Raw genomic sequence first — 18,106 nt, 5'->3', positions numbered from 1 at the left:
GTGCTTGTGGTGAATCTTGAGAATATAATTGACTTGTGTTTGGGAACTTCTTGACAGAATATGGCACATGGATGTGCGTTTATTGGGGGTTATCTTCCCTCTGTAAAAGAACAGTTTCAGTCCAGAGAGATATTGGCACAGTGGTGATTCGCAGGGAACTATAGGAAACAACCCAAGAACTAGGCAGAGGGCAACTGTATTTATGAATCTTCCTGGTGACATCTCCAAAAGAAACACGGACCAAAACAGGAAGAAATGTGGAGGTTCTTCATGTCTTAGTAAATTGACAAATTTTAGAAGAAAAATTCAGAAAAGTGGAAATAGTTAAGGACCTGTTAAATGTGTGTGTGTCCGGGGGGCTGGTGTTGAAATTTGTATTCCATTACCAGAAAATGAGAGAAAGCAATAAACCCTTTCTACATCTGCTATCACTGAATAAATAATAAGATTATAATGCATATTGCTCTGTTTTTCAACGATGTCTCATAGATACTTATTTGTATTAATTTTTTCTGAATAAATCCAGTTCTTTAAATACTTCTATTTATAGTCTAATCAATTAACCATTGCATTTTCATTCACTATTTTCATAACCATTACATTTTATAACTGTATAGATTATATACATATCTGTCAATGTCCATTTTTAAAGACTATTGCTAAAATTTTTCTCACCCATTTCACATGCAGAAATATACATGTTCACATACACATGGACATGCAAACTTGAATAAAGCATTAAAAAGCTTAAAAATTGATTTTAAATTTCCTGGATTAACACAGGATATGTTAACTGCCATACTTTAAACCTTTTTCTAACATTGCATAAATGTCCAAATGTTAGATTAAGTTTACTCTGTATTTAAAATTTTATTTTTGCTATTCTTTTATGAAAATATTTTATTTAATATTATTTTATCATTTTTAAGTACTCTTGATTTTTCCTTAATGTTTGTTAGCAAAGAATTTCCTGGTTTGTAGATGCTTTTGCATGAGTTTTATTAAAAAAGTCATAATACCCATGTATATGAATTACCCATGAAAATCACCATCAAAAATGTTCTCAAGAGCAAATGAATATGATTTGAGACCTAGCATTTCAGTTGATCCCATTTTCTCCTCCTACCTTTCTGATCATGTCAAGCACAGAGGATCTTCTTTCTCCAACTCCTACCTGTGTCATCTCTGTGTTCACATTGAAATCTTGTCAGGTTCCCCAAACATATCACACAGCTGTTCCTTGAGCTGGCCCCACATCCTATAGGATAAAAAGATGAACACTACATCACGATCAAAGCTAAGTTCAAGCATTATGTCTTTTGTGGAGGTTTCCTGTTACCATATTTTCTCCCAGGTAAAGCTGAATCCATCATCAGTGCTTTTTTGTAACTGCCTAGTCAGTCTCATGTGTGGATGAATTCACAAGAATTCCATAAAGTATTCTTGTGATCAGACTGAAACATGTTAACCTTTAGAGTCAGCCAATAATTTGGCATCCTTCAAACTGACACTATTTAAATATTCATTTTAAAAGAATAAGAAAAAATTAACTTTCCATTAATAAAATTGATTATATCTTACTTTATGTTCTAAATAAGCATTTTATATCATATACACATAGACTTTACTTGATTGGAATTATTTTTTATTTAGGCTTCTCATCACTTAAAATTGAATAGCATTAGGCATCATGATTTCTAAGGCTATATAGTGAGTATCTATATACATATAATAAAAATCTATAAGGCTATCTATATACATATAATAAAATGTCTTATCTAATATATCTTTTAAAGTTCTTTGCTTTGAATTTAATTCTACTTTGTTAGCATACTTTCTGAAAAGTCCAGATTTTTAGAAGTTGCATTTTCAATTAATAACACTAAAGAATGAAAGTGAGTAATTACTTATGAGTAAAGTAGATGGTCTTTTAACATATTTAAAAATTTTATGAATACCACTGTTTTCAGAATTCTTGCTGGATGCACATGAATATATTTACAATAACATTTAATTCATCCTTCATATAATGTTACTCTTTTAGGTTTTTATTTAAAACATTTTAGGATAGATTCAAGTTGACAGTTTAGAGGAAATATGCATTTCAAATTGTTCCATAACTTGGGAAACACCAGAAGCACTGTTTCTCAGTGAGGCAGTGGGAATCTACGAGGACACTACAATTTCACAGGGTAGAGACTCTTCCACTGAACTATAAACTCAGCCAAAAGACAGTGTATCTTGCTTCATATACAAATTAATGACACTTAAACTTCAGCTATATTTTACAACAAAGAATACCAAACTAATAACCAGTCCCCGAGTAGGATCAGCAAGTGATTGGCCCTCAGGTCCTACTGAGGATTTCACTCCTACCGGGAAAAACACACACACATACACGAGAATTATCAAAGGCTGTGGATACCATATCTCTCAGGAGGGCTCAATCTAGATTACTCTAGGACATTTTGGAAAGAGTGAGCCATACCCTAAAAAGGCTCACACAGTCAAAGAGAAATTCATCCCTACAGGTACATAAAACCCAGCAGAGGAATACAAGAATAAGAAAAAATAAGGTAACACAATGCCTCTTAAAGTTCAAAATTCACCAGCTTCTTCCAAAGATATTGAAAAGATTGAAATATCAGATAAAGGATTCAAAATAATGATTACAAAAATGATCAAAACAATCAGGAGAAGCTCTGACAAGGCAGAGTTCAAGCCAAAATTAAAGAAAAGATAAAGTAGGTTACTTCATACTGTTAAAGGGAAAAATTCAACAAGAAGATATAATGATAGTAAATATTTATGCCCCAAATATTAGTGCATGCAATTACATAAAAGAGACACTACTCAAATCAAAGCCTCAGATAGATCCCAGTAAAATAATACTGGGTGATTGCAAGACACATCTCTCACCAATACATAGGTCATTCAGACATAAACTCAGTAAACACCCTTGGACCTGAAAAATATTAAAAATTAAATAGACTTAATAGACATCTATAGAATATTTCACCCAATAATAGTTGAATATAATCTCTTCTTTGTGGTTCATGGAACCTTCTCCTAAAAGACCATATTTTAGGCCATAAAGTAACTATTACCAAACATAAAATATTAATAAAATCCCTTGCATCTTATCAGATCATAATGGAAGGTAATTATAAATCAACACCAAAAAACTCTATAGAAACTATATGAACACACAGAGATTGAACAATACACTTTTCAATAATGAATGAGTGATAAAAAGAAATTTAACAATTCTTAGAATCAAATTAGAATAGTGAGGGCTGGGATTGTGGCTCAGCAGTAGAGCGCTCTCTTAGCACAGGCAGGACCCAGGTTCAATTCTCAGAACCACATACAAAAAAATAAAGGCATTGTGTTTTGTCCATCTACAAAAAAAAAAGATATATTCATTCTCTCTCTCTCCTTTAAAAAAATTAGAATAACGGTAACAACATGTCAGAACCTCTGGGACACTATTAAGGCAGATCTAAGAGGAAAGTTTATAGCTATAGATGCTGAAATAAGAAAATCAGAAAGATCCCAAATGAATAACCAAAAGGTACATCTTTGGAAAAAAGACCAAACAATTCCAACACCATTAAAAGGAAGAAAATGATTAAAATCAGAGCTGAAATCTAGGAAATTGAGAATAAAAAATAGAAAGGATCCATGAAACAAAAATTTGTTTCTTTGAAAAGATAAATAAGGTTGTAAGCCCTTACCCAAACTAAAGAAATACAGAGAAGAGGGGCTGGGATTGTGGCTCAGCGGTAGAGCCCTTGCCTAGCACTGGCGGGACCCGGGTTCGATTCTCAGCACCACATAAAAATAAAGGCATTGTGTTGTGTCCATCTACACCTAAAAAAGTAAATGTTAAAAAAAAGAAATACAGAGAAGATCTAAGTTAACAAAATTAGAGATGAAAAAAGGAGAAATCACTGCAGACATCACAGAAATCCAGAAAATAATCAGGGACTATTTAGAAAATTTATACTCCAATAAATTGGAAAACCAAGAAGAAATAAATAATTTCTAAACACATACAACCTGCCAAAACTGAATCAAGAGGACACAGAAAAACTAAACAGAACAATTACTAGCAATGAAGTAAAAGCAGTGATAAAAAGTCTTTCAAGAAATAAAAATCCAGGACAAGATGGATTTTCAGCTAAATTCTACCAGACCTTATAAGAAGAACTAATGCCAATGCTCCTCAAATTATTTTATGAAATAGAAATGGATGTAACACCTCCAAATTTATTCTATGAAGCCAGTATCACACTCACCACAATCAGATAAGAACAGAAAAAAATGTAGATCAGTATCTCTGATGAATTTAGATATAAAAATCTTTAATAAAATACTAGGAAATAATATTCAGCAACATGTTAAGAAGAGTATTGATTATGACCAATCTAGTTTTAATCCCAGGAGTGCAAGGATGTTTTAACATACACAAATCAATAAATGTAATTCATCACATAAACAGAATTAAGAACAAGAATCACTTAGTCATCTCAAAAGATTCAAAGAAAGCCTTAAGCAAAATTCACCTCTCACTCATAAGAAAAATACTGAAGAAACTAGGGAGAGAAATAATCTACTTCAATATCATACATACTATATATGAAAAAAACAAAGTGAGCATCATAGTGAATGTGGAATAACTGAAAGCATTTCTTTTAAAATCTGGAACAAGAGAAGGATTGTATTCTCACTACTATTTAATGTAGTACTAGAAATTCTAGCCAGGGCAATTAGGCAAGTGAAGAAAAAAAAAGGATAAAAAATAGGAAAGGAAGAAGTCAAATTATCACTGTTTGATATGATCTAATACTTAAAAGATCCACAAAAGCTCCACTAAAAGACTAATAAACAAATTCAGTAATGTAGGGTGTTACAAAATCAACATACAAAAATCAATAATTATCCTATATACCAATAATGAACCTGTGAGAAAAATTTAGGAAAACAATCCCATTCACAATGGTCTCAAAACAAACAAACAACAAACCCTGGGAATAAATCTGACCAAGAAGGTGAAAGACCTCCACAATGAAAACTATAGAACATTGAAAAAAGAAATTTAAAAAGATCTCAGCAGATGGAAAGACCTCTCATGTTCAAGGATAGGCAGAATAAATTTATTAAAATGGCCATACCACTAAAAGCAATATACCAATTCAATTCAATCCCCATCAAAATACCAATGACATTTATCACAGAGCTATAAAAAAACAGTCCTAAAGTTCATTTGGAAGAATGAAAAAACAGAATAACCAAAACAATTCTTAACCAAAAAATCAATGCTGGAGGCATCACAATACCTGACTTCAAATTACACTACAGAGGTATAGTAACAAAAACTGCATGGTACTGGCACATATAGACCAATGATACAGATTAGAAGACAGAGACAAACCTAGACAGATAAATAATCTGATCCTTAACAAATGTGCCCAAAACATACTTGGAGAAAAGGCAGTCTTTTAGTAAATGATGCTAGGAAAAATGGTTATTCATGTGTAGGAGGATAAGCTATACCCTTCTCTGTTACCCTGCACAAAAATCGACTCAAAATGGATCAAAGACCTAGGAATTACACCAATAACTATGCAACTCATAGAAGGAAGTAGGTTCAACATAGGCTACATCTTTCTCAGTAGGATACCTAGAGTTCAAAAAATAATGCTGAGATTTAATAAATGAGATGGCATCAAATTAAAAAGTTTCTGTACAGCAAAGGAAACAAGAATGTGAAGAGAGAACCTATACAATAGAGAAAATCTTTGTTAGCTACTTTTCTGACAGAGGATTAATGCCCAGAATATATAAAGAACTAAAAAATCTTAACACCCAAAATAAAAATATAACACAATTAATAATTAGATAAATAAATTAAATGTATACTTCTCAAGAAGAAATATAAATAGCCAATGAATATATGAAAAAAATGTTCAATATCATTATCAATTATAGAAATGCAAATTAAAACTTTACTGAGACTTCATCTCACTCCAGTTAGAATGGCAGCCAACAAGAATACAAACAACAGTGAAACTCTACATCATGTACAACCACAAGAATGGGATCCTAATTAGAATAAGTTATACTCCATGTATGTATAATATGTCAAAATACACCTCTACTGTCATGTATATATAAAAAGAACAAATAAGAATACAAATAATAATAAATGCTTCAGAGGATATGGAAAATAAAAGGAACACTTTTTAAGTGTTAGCAGAACTGTAGATTAGTACAACCAGTATGTAAATCAGTATGGAGGTTTCTCAAAAGACTAGGCATGGAACCACCATATGATCCAGCTATATGACTTCTTGGGATTTATCCTGAGGAATTAAAGTCATATTACTACAGTGATACATACATACCCATTTTTATAGTTGTGCAACTGACAATAGCCAAGCTATAGAACCAGCATAGGTGTCCATCAATCGATAAATGGTAAAGAAAATATAGTGTATACATACACATTGGAATTTTATTCAGCCATGAAGAAAGAGGAAATTATGTAATTTGCAGGAAAATGGGTAGAACTTGAGACCACTATGTTAAATGAGATAAGCCGAACTTAGAAGGTCAAGGGTTGTATGTTTTCTCTCACATGTGGAAGCTACAGAGGATAAAGGAAAAGAAAGGTTAGGGGATCTTATGAAAATTAAAGGGAGCTCAGTAGATTCACAGGAAGAGACAAGGAAGTGGGATGAGAGAAAGGGGGAATACTGGGGAATGATATTGTCCAAACTATATTGTCATATTATGTGCATGTACAAATATGTAGTAAGAAATTCATGTGTAAGAGAATAAGCTATACCCTTATCTCTTACCCTACACAAAAATCAACTCAAAATGGATCAACTATTAGGTACAACTATATTGCACCTATATAAAATATGGAAAAAATAATATTATTGAATTCAAATCCTACATACTTGTAAATTAATAAGTAATTCTAAGATGGTTGTATTTTAAACTTTGTCTTTGAGAAATTAAAGTTTACTAATTGAATTTTTTGGAGGGGTATCGGGGATTGAACTGAGGGGCACTTGACCACTGAGCCAGGGTCTCACTGAGTTCCTTAGTGCCTCAATTTTGCTGAGGCTGGCTTTGAACTCTCAATCCTCCTGCCTCAGCCTCCTAAGCCACTGGGATTACAGCATCTACTAATTGAATTTAACTGAGATGTTAGTCATTCACCTAATAAAATATCTAACTTTAATCAGAAAGCTACATCTATTCTGCCATGTTTATCATGGTACATCCCTTTATCTACCCCATCTCCAACACAAGCCTGGGGTTAATCCTGTGACAAGGTAATTAAGCCATGTGGCATTCTGGGTTAAGGATGAGGAGAATTCAGCAAACTCTTATCTTCCCAGTGCTTGCCTCCCATTGCTCAGTCATTTAATAATCAGATGTTTAACCAGGCAGTGAAATTCTGAGACCTTGGAAGTTTGCTATAATTGCTTTATATTTTTTTTCCAATTTAAACAAAAATGAATATAATGTTTACTTGTATTGTATATTTATTATCTGAGTCCTTCAAAATATAGATCTCTTTCCACCTATTGATAAGTCTTCCATCATCTTGATAGTTATACCATCGAAAGTCCCAAGCAGCAAGGCCAGCCTTACTTTGCACAGACTCAACAAATGCCAGGAGAACCAATGCAATGGAAAATTACCTCAGTTCAAAAGATCAAATCATCAAATTCCCCAATGGACCTAAGTGCTTACCCTGCTCCATTGTGCAGGGATTTTAGAGTATGTGATGTTAAGTGTCTACGTTTTCATCAGACTGACAGGGAAAGGGGAGCATGTTCTAAAATTACACAGCATCTTGATTTTAAAATATGAAAATAATGTTGAAGAAGACATAAAATGTTTGTTTTTCAGTAGAAATTTTTACTAATTTGTGGTTTTAAAGTTCAATGATTTCAGGTATCTAGTTTAACCTCAATTGATATTATAGGTTAAGAGACTGAGGCTTGGTGAGATTCCAGCTTCCACAGACCTTTTCCCAGAAGGGAAACTCAGTTCTGAGGGAACTCAGAACTTCTAAGGGTAGTTGATCACCTGGGCTCCAAGAAATACTGAGCTATCTCTGAGAAATGAATCTGCCTCTTTTACCTCTCAAAAATCCTGTTTAGTACTTAAGACAGATATGATTTTACAGGGAGTATGCTATGGCCTCAGAGAAAATGGTTGATTTGTATGCAGTCATAAAATTAAAGCAGAGCTAAATTGGAATCCAGATTTCATGAAACTTTGGTCAATATTTCTACTAAAGCATAATTTCAAAATCTAATAATCAGCTTTAAATAAAGAAACTCTTATAACATTCTACAATATGTGAATCTTCAAGGACATTGTTTTAAGTGAAATAAGCCTCTTAAAAGACAAATACTGAATGATTCCAGTTATTTGCCAACAGTGCTCAAATCCTGGGAAACAGAAAGTAGAATGGTGTTTTTCAGCAGCTGAGTAAGTAAAAAAAAAAAGAGTTGTTTAATGGTTATGAAGTTTCAATTTTGCAAGATGCAAAAGTTCTGGAGATCTACAGCATCACAACATGAATATATTTAACACTACTGAATTGTACATTTAAAAATAGTTAAGGAGGTAAAAGTAATATTATGATTTTTACCACAATTTAAAAAGTAGTCTCAAGGACATATAAAGCTTGTTAGAAACCTGCAGAGTTATGAATTAGGATCTGATTCAAAATTCTGTGTGCTTTACTCTGGATTCCCCTCTGCTGGCCACTCCCCAAGAATATCAGTGGGGATGAATATACATTGCCTGCGCTACTGTACATTCATGTAGTCATGCTTCAGCATTTTGGTGTGGGACAACACAGAGTAAAATGTGTCCATATAGAACAAAACATGAGGAAGCAGAACCTCTTTAACAGATTTGGAACCCAGCTTTCCAAAGGAAAACAGTAAGCCTTTCAATCTTTAACATGGAAAACCAGCACAAGCAATCAGTCTTGTGTAACACAAAGATAGGCCATCAGTCTTGTGACTCTCGTGACTACTTCATTCCTTTTTAAAACAATTCCTTGTCATGGAGACCTAGCCATGGAAAGGTAACACTTGTTAGGTGCTTAGCCATCCTGGGAAATGATATCCTTAAGATATCCTTGACTCATGTAGTGAGAAAAAATAGTTCTACAAGCCCTACATTCACACTAACACTTTGTCTTCTGGCATATCTACAAGGAAAATTGAAAACCAAATAAAGGATAATTGCCTCTCCCCTGCAGGAAGTGGAAGCTTTTATCTGTGGTCCTTTATTTTCAGGCAGTTGACACAGCTTCCCAAATGAGCTAAATAAGGAATGATTTTGAGTGAAGGATGACGCAAAGGCCTAAGTTTCTGTTCCTCGCAATGCTGGATTAATTGCTGTAGTATAAACCCACAGCATGGTGTGCTCCAGAGTGATGTCACCCACTCATCTGCAGCCCTGTTTGTGATAATTTCCATTAATAGCCAAAAACTACCATGAATACCTCACTGATTGTACAATGTTGGACCAAATTTGAATAAAACTTGTTAGCTAGAAAAGTTAAAGCCTAAACTACTGGGCTAATTCCAACAGACACTGAATGAATGCTGATGTTTTTCTCCATTCATAGTAGGACACCATTATTTAATCTTTCTGGAGTGCACAGTGACATCACTTCTGTTACCAAGATTTGTTTTTGAGATCCTAGTTTTCCAAATAAGGCAGTTGCTTGTGAGTTGCATACCTTTTATGAGGATGCAGAGTGTTGCTGCATTCTGCTTTTCATTTTCTTTAAAAAAAAAATAATTGATATCCAGTTTGCCCTAGAAATCTTGCTCAGTGCAAGAGCCTGGACAAACCTAGTAAGATGAAATTCATACTTCTTTATTATTAGAGCATTATAGTTAATCATAGTAGTTGGCTTCATTTTGACAAAGTCATTCATGCATGAAATTTGATTTACTACCTTTCAGTCCCCATCCCTCCTTTCCCTCCCCTCCCCTCCACTATTCTCCTTCCTTAAGATGAAATTCTTTAAAAATATGAATCTCTTCTTTTGATTGAGAAACTCATTTCCTCAAAAATAAAAATGCTAGACCAACCTGCCAGATCTCCTGATATGTGAGGTCTAAAGACACCTCTCACCTCCTCAAAGAAAGACTTGATGGCACCCCACCATAAGTAACATCCTACTCCTTTACACCAGGATATTGGTCCTCAGTAGAGCATACCTGAGTACCAGAAGAAATCATGTGTTTCTTGCAAGATTATTTTCTATCTTTTTCCTACTGGAATATCAGCTCTCCCAGTCATGCTATTACCAGTGCCTACAATGTAAAAGGCTCTCAAAGAATACTGCATGTGTCTATGATACATTTGTTTAGATATTTTGCAATTATTGCACAGAAATATACTCTATGGTAGAAACATTTTATTTTGAGAATAAAACTGTCAGACTCACATTCCTCACTGCATTTAAGTATGATTTCTATGCAGAGGTAGGAAGTATTAATTTCTAAGCCTAAAAACAAAATCTTTACATGTTGAAATCTGCAAGAGCTATAAATACTTTTGATAGAGGAAAATCTGATTGAAATGAATGCTCTGAAATAAAATTTCTAACCTTCAGCACCTAAAGAGAAATAATCTGCCTATCAAATTTATCTCAAGAATATGTAGATGAAGAAATCATATTTTGGAATCATTATGGGAAGAAGGGGGCTGACATACATCATGCACACCTTCCTATAAGTTCCTATAATATTTTGTCATATTATTAAGAGATAAGATTACTTTTTCTATTGAGAGTGCTAGGTATATTTTAGATAAGACCAGTAAGAGTAAAATAGCAGTTACTATTAGAATATGAAACTATGCAAATTTATACAAGGAGCTTTAATAAATCTAACACTTAAAAGCAAGTGTTTTATGAAATGTATGCTTTAAAAGCTATACACACACACAAACACACACACACACACACACACACATGTGTGAATGCTGTCTCAAAAGAATCGCCCTTCACTATGTTTTGCCTTTTGTTTCTTAACAGGAGCCATATTAATCCAACATTCTGTATTATTCAAAATACTGATAAATGTGTATCTCCCAATGAAGCTAAACATAGCAAAGGAGAAAAAAAATTAGGGATCAATGTGCAAATATAGTTAGTAAGAGAATTATTAAATAGTGAAAGGGAAAATCTTGAATCACGTATTCAAGGAGCTGAAATGTCCCACAGTTTTAAAAATAGCATATCTATGCTTTTCTCTGTAATTATCTATTATATTTCATCTTTCTTAGCAAATGATTTACATCACTGGCCCACTGGTATTCTTCTGTTTTTGAGGGTTATTCTTTCTTGGTGGTAGAAAAAAGGCAACTGCTACTCTATAATATGAAAGTAAGATAAAAAAGAATAAATCTATTGAGGTGAGAATCAATATTCATTAATAACTGAAATGGATCTTTATTTTATAAGCATAGGGATCTATGCAACAAATTTATTTACCCGTTGCCCTTTCTTGTCTACTATTTTCATTACCAAAACTATGAATATTAATTACCACCATAAAATAAAGCATCATATTTAAAAATTAAAAGAATCTCAACACATGGTTGTTAAGGCAACAACTGGACAGGTATAAAAAATCTATTTACTAATTATATTAGTATATATGATTCAGAGTTAATGGTAGCATTACAAATCAAACTATATCTAGGTCCCTATAATGTTTCTCAGATTGAAGATTTATATGTAAATAGACAGTTGAATTGTTCCTATTGAAATTTAACACAGACTAATAACAAACTATTTGAGTTAACATATTTTTCCCCTCTGGGTTTATTTATCAATTGATGGAAGGCAGTGCACAGTTGTCATAACTTTCAGACTATTAGTATAAATATGGTCACATGATAGTCACATAAAATAATTCTGCTTGATTTAGCACAATTAAATCATATTTCAAGCAGTCTAGGTGATTATATTTATGGAAAGGGAGGAGTTTTATGTCTTTCTATAAGAGCATGGTGGTTTTAGATGTTTGTTATGATATTTGGAAATCCTAATATGTTGCAGAGGTCTGTAGGTAACAAGGAGTGGAGTAATCCACCATTTTCTAACCCAACCTTTATTCCTCTGGGCAACAAAGAGGAAGTCATTAATAACTTACTTTCAACTGGCTCTTTTCCATTATACATCAAAGAATATTTGGTCTACCTTCTCTAAACTAGAGCCACCAAGTATTCACCACAAAGGCCCATCACTACTTTTCCACATAACTTTTAAACACCACATTGGTTTTCTGTTGCTAACAAATTATCACAAACATACTGCTGAAAGCAAGATACATTTACCTCTTTATTATGAAATTCTGACTCCTGGAAGTGAAATGTTCTAAATGAGACTTAAGGGGCTTAAGTTAAAGTATCAACAGAGTTAGTTTATTCTGGAGATTTCAGGAAATAATCCCTTCTTCTGGCTTCTAGAAGCCATATGCATTCTTTAGCTATGTCCATTTTATTCCAATATTTTGCTTCTGTTGTCACATCTCCTACTACTAATTATGGTCTCCTGTGCCTCTGTAGTTAGAATTGTTGTGATTCAAGTTGAGTGCACTCAGAAAATCCAGGATGCTCTCCTATTTCAAGATCCTTAACTTAATCATAGCTGCAGTGTTCCTTTTAAAGAATTATTGTTAAAAATGCATATCATAAAATTTACCATCTTAACCATTTTAAGTGTAAAGTTCAGTAGTGTCAAGTATGTTCACATTGCTGTGACATGAATCTCATGAACTTTTTCATCTTGCCAATTTAAAACTCTGTAACCAATAAACAGAGTTTAGCCCTACCTTCTGACAGTCCCTGAAAACCACCATCCTACTTACTCCTGCAAAGAATTTAACTACTTTAGATATGTTTTGTAAGTAAAATCATACACTAGTTATCTTTTGTTATGGGTTTATTGTACTTAGATAAGCCTCAAGGTTCATTCATATTGTACCATGAGACTGGATTTACTTTCTTTTTAAGGATGAATAATATTCCAGTGTGTGTGTGTGTGTGTGTGTGTGTGTGTGTACACACACATACAATATATATATATATATCACATTTTCTTTATTTATCCATTCATCAATAAATGCTTAAATTGATTCTGTGTCTTGGATACATTGAGAATAATACTGCTATGAACATCGGTTGAAAGTATTTTATCCAGACTCCGCCTTTGATTTTTCTGGATATATACTTACAAGTGGGATTTCTGGCTCATATATGATAGTTCTATTTTTAATTTTTTGAAGCATCTGCATATTATTTTCCATACAGTTACGTCGTTTTACCTTCCAAGTATTAGCACTTAAATGTTCTAATGTCTCCACACATTCTCTAGCACCTGTTAATTTTGTTTAATTTTTTTTCTTGTAGTAGCTAATGGGTATGAGTTGATATCTCGCTATGGTTTTGATTTGTTTCTCTAATGATTAGCAATGTGGAGAATATTTTCATATGATTCTTCACCTTTGGATATCATTGAGAGATGTCTATTACAGTCCTTTGTCTCTTTTTTCATAGATTTTTGTTGTTGTTGAGTTGTAAAAGTCATATATATATATATATATATATATATATATATATTTATTTATATATATTCAGGATATTAACTTCTGAAAACTTCCTTTTTCCATACTAGGGTACAATTCCCAAGTTTTGAAGAAGATAATGTGGACAGCCTTGGGGAATCGTTTTTCATCCAACCCCAAATGCAGTCTCAAAGCTTCATGCTGGCCCTTTTCATAGAAGGATTTTAGAAGTAATATGTCTGGCTTCCACCTATTTTGTCTATTAATTCACTTTTACTTTAAATTTGACTAAATAGTTGACCTGATTTTTTACATTGTTGAATTTGCCTGAGTGTCTAAAACTAATTGTGTCATTTATAGTATTTATTATTGTTTGTTATAAAAGAGGATACTTGCTCAGAATGTATTCCATTGTGTTCCATTTTAGAAACTGAATATAGATTCTCCTGCTTTTTACACGTAAATTTCTTAGCTCAGGCAGCACTCATGGAATCTGTTTTGGAAGGTGGATGAAAGGATCTTTAATTTCTATAACCCACGCCACACTTCCTTTATCCTAGCTTTATAAGGTATAATTGACAAATAAAAATTGCACATATTTATGATGTATGACATGATGTTCATACATTGTAACATGATTCAATGAAATTAGTTAACATATGCATCAGCTCTCATATTTATTGTGGTGATAACATTAAAGAACTACTGTCTTACTAATTTTCAAGTATGTAATACATTACTCACTATCCTCACTATTCATAGGTCAACAGAATTTATTCATTCTGTAAAAATGAAACTTTGTATCTATTGATCAAAATCTCTGCATTCCTCTCCCACCTCCAGTCCCTGGCAACTACCATCCTACTCTCTGCTTCTATGAATTTGATCTTTTTAGATTCCATATAGAAATTAGATCATTAGTGTTTGTCTTTTGTTGTTGTTGTTGCCTGATTCATTTTATTTAATATAATGTCTCTCTGGCTCATAAATATTGTCACAAATGAAGCAATATTCTTCTTTTTAAAAGTGAAATAGTATTTTATTGTGTATACATATCATATTTAATTTATCCATTCATCCATTGATGGACACATAGATGAATTCCATGTCTTGGCCATTGTGAATAATGCTGAAATGAATATTTCTTAAATATGCTGATTTCATTTTCTTTGGATATATACCTAGAAGTCGGTCTGCTGAATCATATAGTGGCTATATTAATTATGTTCCAACAAACAGTGTATAAATCTTCCCTTTTTTCCACATATTCACCAATACTTACTATCTTTCATCCTTTTGATAATAATCATTCTAAAAGCTGTGAGATTATACCTCATTGTGCTTTTCACTTGTTGTCATGGTTTGGATGTGGTTTTTCCCCCCAAGGGTTCATGTGTTGAAAGCTTGGTTCCAAGGGTGGTGGTGTTGAGATAGTGGGTCCTTTAAAATGTGAGGCCAAATATAAAGTCCTTAGATCACTGGCAGTAGAGCCCTTGGAAGGAATTCATGTATTTCTCATAGGACCCCTGAGTTAATTCTTTCAAAAGGATTGTTATTAAAAGGGCAAGCCTGGATCCTTCCCTCACTCTGATTTCCTTCCTGCTGATGTGTTCTGTACTTCTTGCATTAATTCCCACCTTTGTGACACCATCTGCCATGAGGTCCTCATAGAAGCCAAGGTGATGAAGGCACCATGCTTTTAAACCCCTAGAACAGTGATCTAAATAAACTTCTTTTCTTTATAAAGTATTCAGATTCAAGTATTTCATTATAGTAACAAAAACAGACGAATACACCTGCATTGGATTAGAGACATGGAATATTTTTTTCATATATATGTTGGCCATCTGTATGTCTTCTTTTGAAAAATGTCTATTCAGTTTCTTTGTCCATTTTAATCAGATTATTTATATTCTTGCTATTGAGTTGTTTAAGTTATTTACATATCTTAGATATTAACTTGTTATCACATGTATGACTTTCAAATATTTTTGCCTATTCCATGAGTTATCTCTTAACTCTGTTAATTGATATTTTGTTTGTTCTATTTTGTTCTCCTGTAGAGAAACTTGTTTGTTTGATGCAACTCATTTGTCTATTTTGCTTTTGATGGCTATTTTTTTACATACATAGTGAAAGAATCACTGCCCTGAAAAATGTCAAAAAGCTTTTTCTCTATGTTTTTTCTGCTTATTTTATAACTTCCAATTTTATGTTTAAGGCCTTAATACACCTTGAGTTTATTTTTGTACATTTCTCTGCACATGGATATCCAGCTTTTCCATCACCTTCCATTGAAGAGGCAGTCCTTTCTCCCCTCTGTGTTCTTAGCAGCTTTGTCAAAGATCAATTTACTTTAAATTCGTGGATTTATTTCTAGGCTCTTCATTTTATCCCTTTGGTCTGTATGTCTGTTTTAACATACTGTTTTGATTACTGTAAATTTTTTTGTGATCAGATAGTGTACTGGCTCTGGCTTTGTTCTACATTGCAAAGTTATCGAAAAGGTAATACAAGTTAATGGTATTATTATAAACTTTACATATATTCCATTTACATATCATTTTGGGATTTGAAAATTTATTGAGGGTCTAATATGGATTACTCTAAATTCTGCAAGTCATCAGCAAAGTCCCAAGTGTCCCTAGTGATTATTATGTCCTAAAAGTAGCTTTGGTAATACTGATGACATGACACTACTTAACAATGTCAATATTAGTGCCCTCATTTCTTCATAATCTAAAACTTAATCATTTTAAAACAATCATATCACTGGGAAAACAGCTCCTCTATAAGGAAAAAATACTCCACACAAAACTAAGTCTAGAAGTGGCATAATTGCTGATCAGAACCATAGTTCACAAAATTGGTACCACCCTTCCCAATTCTGCCCAAAAGGATGGGTGTATCATATCACTGATTAATTCTGCTTTATCCCCTTACCATCCTTTGTCAGGAAGTTTCTTTTAATAACCCTTGGCTTATTATGGCTATATCAATGATGGCATGAACAATTTTAAATAGGATGAGTGGTCCTTGTCCTCAGGCAGATGTCAATGAAAATAAGCCTATGTTTAATGATACTTCCCATTTCTGCTCTGTAAACAAATGTTAAGCATACTAAGTCCTGGGAAACATAACTTATATTGAAACAATTTAAATATGAGGCAGGTAATTTTCAGAGATGTTGCAATGAGTTCAAATAAAGAAAATACATAAGGTTAACTAAGGATGGTCTTCTTAAAGAGTCAGAAAAATAATTGCTTCAAGTTTTTGATAATTATCCAAACCATAATTTAATTTCATAATGAACTAGAATACAGTTTCATTAAAGTAATTTTAAAGGTGATGTTTTGTATAAATTGAACAATTTATATAAAAATACAATTTATTCGTTAGATATCCAAATAAAGTAACATTATTAATATTGTTAACAAAACGAAAATCAAAATTTTGCAAAATTTTTGAAGAGCCCAGTATTTAATTAAAAGATATATTTAAAGTAGATCAATTTCTATAATAAATTGAGTTTTCTGGTAAAGAATTGGAGATTTTAAAATAATAAAATAATTCAATATCAATGACAATAATACTGATACCAATATTCTAAAGTGCTTTCATGTATTCTTCTACCCAAATATGTATTTACTTAATCACACATTTTATGTATTATATTCTACTCAGCATTACTGATATTCAATATTTCTATGTGATCTTAATAATTTTAATTTTCCCATGGTGTATTATTTTCCTTCAAGTTTTTCTTTTCAAAAATGTTGCTCATTTCCTAATATAATTGAAATTTAGTTTTTTTTCTTTCTTTTTCTGGTTTAGGATGCATTGAAATAGTTTAATATCATTAAGATTAATGTAAATTAAACAGACATTGCTCATTCTATAATTACTTCACAACCACAAATTTCTTTCTGTTTCTTCTATTTAAATTTAAAATTTCAATTGGAGACTTTTTCTCCTTTTGAATCTCATTTCCTTCCTCCAAGTTTATTATTTTGTACAGAGACTTCATATTTCCAGATTAAAATTTTACTTCTTATATTATGCTTTGGACAGTTAAGTAAATTAGAAATAATCCCCTTTGTGTATTATGGTCATGTGGTAAATATCTGCCCATCATGCACATGTGTGTGGTACCCCCCCCCCCCCCCGCCCTCAAACACACACACAATTTTATTATTGCACTATCTCTAAAATAAATTTTATTTTTCTTTTGCATTTTAAGTCTATTTTCCATCAGTCATCCTAATCAAAAGTTCTCTTTTCCCTTCTGCACATACCCAATTACCCACCTCATTGTCATTTTTATTCTGGAATTCTAGAAAAATGTCCTTTAATCATGCCTTCAGGAAAGATATTTATGTAGTAAGTATTCTGAACATGTGTAAGTCAGAGGGTGTATTTCAGTAGAGCTCACATATGAATAATGGCTTGATAGATTCTTTTGTTCTCAG

The 18,106-nt window shown here is 32.6% G+C and overlaps 1 long non-coding RNA gene across 2 annotated transcripts in view; it reads right to left on the bottom strand.

Moving 5' to 3' along the window:
• LOC139704667 (uncharacterized) overlaps positions 1-18,106 on the bottom strand; it is a 193,091-nt gene that overhangs the window by 92,380 nt on the left and 82,605 nt on the right. For both annotated transcript variants that reach the window (XR_011706549.1, XR_011706548.1), the window contains exon 3: positions 1,175-1,258. This is a non-coding gene — a long non-coding RNA (uncharacterized lncRNA). The remainder of the gene's footprint in view (positions 1-1,174; positions 1,259-18,106) is intronic.

Source organism: Marmota flaviventris, chromosome 1 (assembly GCF_047511675.1).
Source record: "Marmota flaviventris isolate mMarFla1 chromosome 1, mMarFla1.hap1, whole genome shotgun sequence".
Classification (NCBI taxonomy): domain Eukaryota; kingdom Metazoa; phylum Chordata; class Mammalia; order Rodentia; family Sciuridae; genus Marmota; species Marmota flaviventris.
The sequence above is the reverse complement of the archived record's forward strand: the minus strand, read 5'-3'. Positions and strand labels throughout refer to the sequence as shown.